This window comes from Patella vulgata, chromosome 3 (genome assembly GCF_932274485.2).
Source record: "Patella vulgata chromosome 3, xgPatVulg1.2, whole genome shotgun sequence".
Taxonomy (NCBI): Eukaryota; Metazoa; Mollusca; class Gastropoda; family Patellidae; genus Patella; species Patella vulgata.
Window position 1 is genome coordinate 80,564,704 of NC_065881.2, and position 6,756 is coordinate 80,571,459.

Consider the following 6,756-nt stretch of genomic DNA (forward strand, 5'->3'; position numbering starts at 1 on the left):
GGTTTGAACAAATTCTGCCATTATCTGCCTAATAAAAAGTTATTGGTCACAAGAAATTGCTTTCAAATATTATAAGGTAGGCGAAATAGCAGCTGAAATGGGACTAATAAACCGGAATTATGCCAAAATTGTATATACGGCAACCGCCAGATTCCTAAGCATCACATAGTTTTATAGGTAGTGTAAGCACGAGCTGCCCTTGTCTGAACATGAACTAGCAACAAAATTGTGACAGTCTGCAAATAAAATAAGATTCACCCTTAAACATACATTATGTAAGAGCTCAATCTGCCTATTGCAGGCAAGGAACTGTGGGTATCCCACTAGAAACATCGACACTTATTGGTTAATCAAATATGTGACTTCATAGAGTCAAAGGCCTCTCGTTTGACCCCTGACTCGACCTCAAACTGCAAGCGGTCAGATCTTCATGTAGTGGAGGCCAACGAAAGTATAAAGAAACGAAACGAAATATAAATCTGTATTTTAATCAGATTGCATCTAAAGTGCTCGCGATAGACTACTAGACTCTTGAAAGCCACTCACTACAAACATCACATTGGTATATTTTACTCTGAATAGACGCATTGCATAAAACTTGCCAAATGTTTTTATTGTATATTTGTGGCCACATCTCCAACTTTACCTGGGGAATAAGGCCCCTTCCCAAACACAGAATTGAACCCAGGAAATGTTCTCAAAAACGCAACCTGACTTCTGAGATGGTAATGTATTCTCCATGGTGTCATGTAACTCATGCTGCACGTGCTGTTCACCGGGACCAGCCCAATAAAATGCACCCCCATACCTGGTTGAATCTTTAACACTACAACGCCAGCAGCATGCCACGACAGCTCAGAGGAACCAGGCGCTTGGAACACTCGACGATGGCCACACTGCCCATGCCGTTGCCAATCACTTCTAGGTCAATGTTCGAACCATCTACAGGCTTCAGCAACGATTTCGGGCCAACAACACCACAGACGATCGCCTCCGAACTGGTGAACCAATTGTTACCACAAGGCGACAAGGCCGCCATGTTGTGCGATAGCACGTGCAGAATCCCTTCACACAGACATCTGAGATAGCACGTCAGACGGTGAGAACACATGGAAGACCCATCAGTACCGATACAGTGCGACGACGTCTCACCAGAGAGAACATCCATTGCCGTAGATCTTACCGTGGACCGATCCTCACCCCTCGCCATCGACGTGAATGTCTACAGTTTGCCCAACAACACAAGAACTGGCGACACACGCAATGGAGAATTGTTCTGTTCACAGATGAGAGTCGAAATTGCGTATCAACTGCAGATGGCAGGACCAGTATGCCCAACAACACAAGAACTGGCGACACACGCAATGGAGAATTGTTCTGTTCACAGATGAGAGTCGAAATTGCGTATCAACTGCAGATGGCAGGACCAGTATATGGCGTCTACGTGGCCAGTGTTTTTCTGACCAATATGTCATGGAACGAGACCCATGGGGAGGTCCAAGCATAATGGTTTGGGGTGGAATCGGCCTGAACCAGGGAGTGGGTCCTGTAATGTTCCAAAATCTTGGTCCAGGGAGAGGAGGCGGCATCACAGCAGTGCGCTACATCGATCAAGCTCTCAGACCCCACGTCATACCACATTTCGTACGTCATCGAAACAACATTTTCTAGCATGACAACGCCCGTGCCCACACCGCCATAGTTACTCGGGACTTTCTACAGCAGAACGCTGTCAACGTTATGCACAGGCCAGCCCTTAGTCCGGACTTAAATCCGATTGAACATCTTTGGGTTGAAATTCAGGGGAGACTTAATAACGTCGTACTGAGACCAAACACAAACTCTTTACGAACGAAACTAGATGTTGTTGATAATATATCGTCAGTGTATATGCAGATATTGTAATTGAATTGCTGCCAAATAATGAATGAACGAAATGTAGTTTAATGGCACGTCAGCCCCAGTCGGGCGATGTTGCGCCAAGCATATGGTGAAATACAAAACCGGCGAAATCATATCACATAAACAAAAATTATTTGTATGCATAATAAAAATAAATATCACAGAGTATTTTAAAATAGAATTAAATATCACATGATGAAATACATACAAATATTTAAAATGTAAAAATGACAATGATATGTATATATATGTACAATTAAAATTTACGATAAAATCCTGTCTTTTTTAAAAATTGGGGGGTTGAATGGCCGAATGGTTAGCATGTGCGCACTGTATCATAAGGCCTATTATTGAGTCAACTGGCGTGGGTTCGATTCCCCGGTTGTACGTGACAAGGAGTATTGTCGCCTGTCCAACCTCGTGGTTTTTCTCAGGGTCCTTCGGTTTCCTCCCACTGCTAAAGACCACTACGCGCAAGCGAATTATTGAAATAAAATTAAACCATAATGTTAGTCCCGAAATGACCTGTATAAAATCCACTTTTCACTCTCGTTCAATGTTAATGTCCTATCAGTCTGGTTGCCCCATAGAAAGGGTGTATTTAGATTTTCTGAGACCCTTACCTGTCATTGTCTGTTGACGACGGCGGATGGTAGATTCTCCTGCCCTTTTTTTGGCTCCAGGCGATGCCCGATGTCTGTTGACGACGACACTGCAGCCTCTCTCGATCCCGCGACGAAAGCGCAAGCCAGGAAACGATACCCGTTAACGGGTTATCTGTTGCCGACACTGTATTCTCTCACCCGCAACGAGGGCGCATTCCCAGGCGTATTTTGTCTGCGCTCGACCGCCTCTCTCTCTCTCTCTCCCTCTCTCCCCCCCCCCCCCCGTGCGCCGCGTAGGGCTCTACCCGTCCTTTTCGGATTTACCTGTCTTCGAAAGACACCTGCCGAAACACACAGGTCGGACACACACCACCCCGTTCGCCCCGGGAGGGCGAAGCGAGGCCCAATCGGTTCGTTGGCGGCCGACGGAAGTAGACGCGGACGTCGTGGGATGGGATTCCGGGTTAGAGACGTTCAGTGGTGACGCATGTTTGTGAGGACCCCCTAAACCTGGACTCCAGGACATTTTAGTGGCTGTAAAAACGTGTTGGATCGAGAATGTGATTGGCAGTTGTGGCCCAAAGTCAGTAATTCGCACTTTGTCGTGTCCAGGTGTCACGGCTGGGGGTGAGCGGCCACGGGTGATCCGGTATCCATTCTGCAGGTCGCGCATGAAAACTAAAAAAAAATTTTTTAAATTTGCCACGCCCCCTTCTGGACATGTCATACAAAACAAAATTGTACCAAAGGTCCTAAAATTTTGCGTGGGTGAGGTTGGGTGGGCCTTGGGGAGGTGAGGGGGCTGCTCCGTGGTGGGGTGGGGTCAGTGTCCGGGTCGGTCATTGGTCCACGCAAAATTTTCTTTTTCCTTGGCCTTAGCTGGCGCTGGCATAATTCAATAATTGCGGTCATTTATCCTTGTAGTCTACTTTTTTCAGACATTTTTATTTAATATAAATAAGTTTTAAAATATACGCCTGCGGCGATGCCAAAATATACAAAGACATATAACAATATTCAAATATTATAAGTTTAGACCCCAAACAGGGAAATAGCCAGCTGTAGCCGTTTGAACCCATATCTATCACCCTTATATGCAGTTGGGGAGCCACGTTAGCTAGGTGGTTAAGACGCTGGCTCGCTAGCCTGGAGGTTGGGTGTTCGATCCCTGCATTGGCCGAGAAAGTTCATCCTGATTTTCCGACGTGGTTTCCCCTTGTCAGTGGTGCAGAACGGAGGACCTGACAAGGACAGCTGTCTAGTCCTTCGGGTGATATGAAAAACCGAAGTCCCATGTATATATTGGAATGCACGTAAAAGATCCCCTGGCAGTTGGAATTCGATATAAGAGTAGATAGTGCCGCTGGCCGGGCAAAATTTCCCTCATAGCACACTGTATGGCGTATGCCGTCTTCATTAGCCCAGTATAGGAGCAGAACAGTAGGACGTTAAACCCAATTTCATTTCATATATGCAGTTGCTGTGATTTCATCTAACAGACCGTAATTTCTTACAGTCTACTTGCGCTAAACTATATGCAATAGAAATATAGACAGTGAAAAGGCAAGCTGCAGAGGTCTGGATCCATCACTTCAATATAGTTATCTCCGTTTAGTCCTATGACACTTTATTTTAAACAAAATATTCTACGGATCTAAAACCAGGAAAAAAATGTCTAATGATTCAAATAAAAGGAAATTTACACTTCTGAGTCAAACATAGTGTGCATTTATTAATAGCTGAACTAATCGAAGATTATTCAACATAATTTATCGCCACAGACTATGAGAAGAAGACTATGAGACGAAATTTGTGTTTGACCATTCGTTCACCCGCCCCCTAAAACATATCACGTGTTTATTAATAGCTATTACTGTAAAGTATAAAATACGAACTATTGTACTGAAGAAGACGAAACACATTAATTTAATTTGATTTCTTCCTTTTCAATAACAATTAAATAAAAATACCGGTATATAACCAGAAGGCAATTGACTTACTTTCAGTTTTAATGTTAAAAACAACCATTCACTCTTCATAAATTAGTTCCATAAATTTCTAAAACAGTTTCACATATTAACACATTTATTGTAATATTGGGGACATTGCACTAATTGAAAAATTCAAAAGAAGATCCAGTCATGGTTACAGGTCAAGGCCGTTATGAAGAACAATTCTGGTGATTATTCTATGTTTTCCGATCGAGTCCATATTATTGAGTTTAGAATGCAATCTACAATGCCCGATTTTCAACCTACGACCAAGATTTCACTGATTACCACTGTCTAACATCTTTATGGCGGTTGGTGGTTTACAAATGACCCTACATGTTGTCGGGTGAATACAAATGGTCGAAACGTTGACGGTTACGGAGAAGAGCAACTATACGGCTACAGTAAATCCTTGCCATTCCGTCACCGCGGAAAATCCAACATGCTGTAAAAAACTGCGAAACTGTAAAATAGTTAAATTAAATCAGACTAATCGGATTATCTACAAGCCGTGTTTCGTCTTATTCAGTACAATAGTTCGTATTTTATACTTTACAGTAATAGCTATTAATAAACACGTGATATGTTTTAGGGGGCGGGTGAACGAATGGTCAAACACAAATTTCGTCTCATAGTCTTCTTCTCATAGTCTGTGGCGATAAATTATGTTGAATAATCTTCGATTAGTTCAGCTATTAATAAATGCACACTATGTTTGACTCAGAAGTGTAAATTTCCTTTTATTTGAATCATTAGACATTTTTTTCCTGGTTTTAGATCCGTAGAATATTTTTTTTAAAATAAAGTGTCATAGGACTAAAGGGAGATAACTATATTGAAGTGATGGATCCAGACCTCTGCAGCTTGCCTTTTCACTGTCTATACATGTATTTCTATTGTATATAATTTAGCGCAAGTGGACTGTAAGAAATTACGGTCTGTTAGATGAAATCACAGCAACTGCATATATGAAATGAAATGGGGTTTAACGTCCTACTGTTCTGCTCCTATACTGGGCTAATGAAGACGGGCATACGCCATACAGTGTGCTATGAGGGAAATTTTGCCCGGCCAGCGGCACTATCGCCTACTCTTATATCGAATTCCAACTGCCAGGGGATATTTTACGTGCATTCCAATATATACATGGGACCTCGGTTTTTCATTTCACCCGAAGGACTAGACAGCTGTCCTTGTCAGGTCCTCCGTTCTGCACCACTGACAAGGGGAAACCACGTCGGAAAATCAGGATGAACTTTCTCGGCCAATGCAGGGATCGAACACCGAACCTCCAGGCTAGCGAGCAAGCGTCTTAACCACCTAGCTACCGTGGTTCCCCAACTGCATATAAGGGTGATAGATATGGGTTCAAACGGCTACAGCTGGCTATTTCCCTGTTTGGGGTCTAAACTTATAATATTTGAATATTGTTATATGTCTTCGTATATTTTGGCATCGCGGCAGGCGTATATTTTAAAACTTATTTATATTAAATAAAAATGTCTGAAAAAAGTAGACTACAAGGATAAATGACCGCAATTATTGAATTATGCCAGCGCCAGCTAAGGCCAAGGAAAAAGAAAATTTTGCGTGGACCAATGACCGACCCGGACACTGACCCAACCCCACCACGGAGCAGCCCCCTCACCTCCCCAAGGCCCACCCAACCTCACCCACGCAAAATTTTAGGACCTTTGGTACAATTTTGTTTTGTATGACATGTCCAGAAGGGGGCGTGGCAAATTTAAAAATTTTTTTTTTAGTTTTCATGCGTGACCTGCAGAATGGATACCGGATCACCCGTGGCCGCCCACCCCCAGCCGTGACACCTGGACACGACAAAGTGCGAATTACTGACTTTGGGCCAAAACTGCCAATCACATTCTCGATCCAACACGTTTTTACAGCCACTAAAATGTCCTGGAGTCCAGGTTTAGGGGGTCCTCACAAACATGCGTCACCACTGAACGTCTCTAACCCGGAATCCCATCCCACGACGTCCGCGTCTACTTCCGTCGGCCGCCAACGAACCGATTGGGCCTCGCTTCGCCCTCCCGGGGCGAACGGGGTGGTGTGTGTCCGACCTATGTGTTTCGGCAGGTGTCTTTCGAAGACAGGTAAATCCGAAAAGGACGGGTAGAGCCCTACGCGGCGCACGGGGGGGGGGGGGGGAGAGGGAGAGAGAGAGAGAGAGGCGGTCGAGCGCAGACAAAATACGCCTGGGAATGCGCCCTCGTTGCGGGTGAGAGAATACAGTG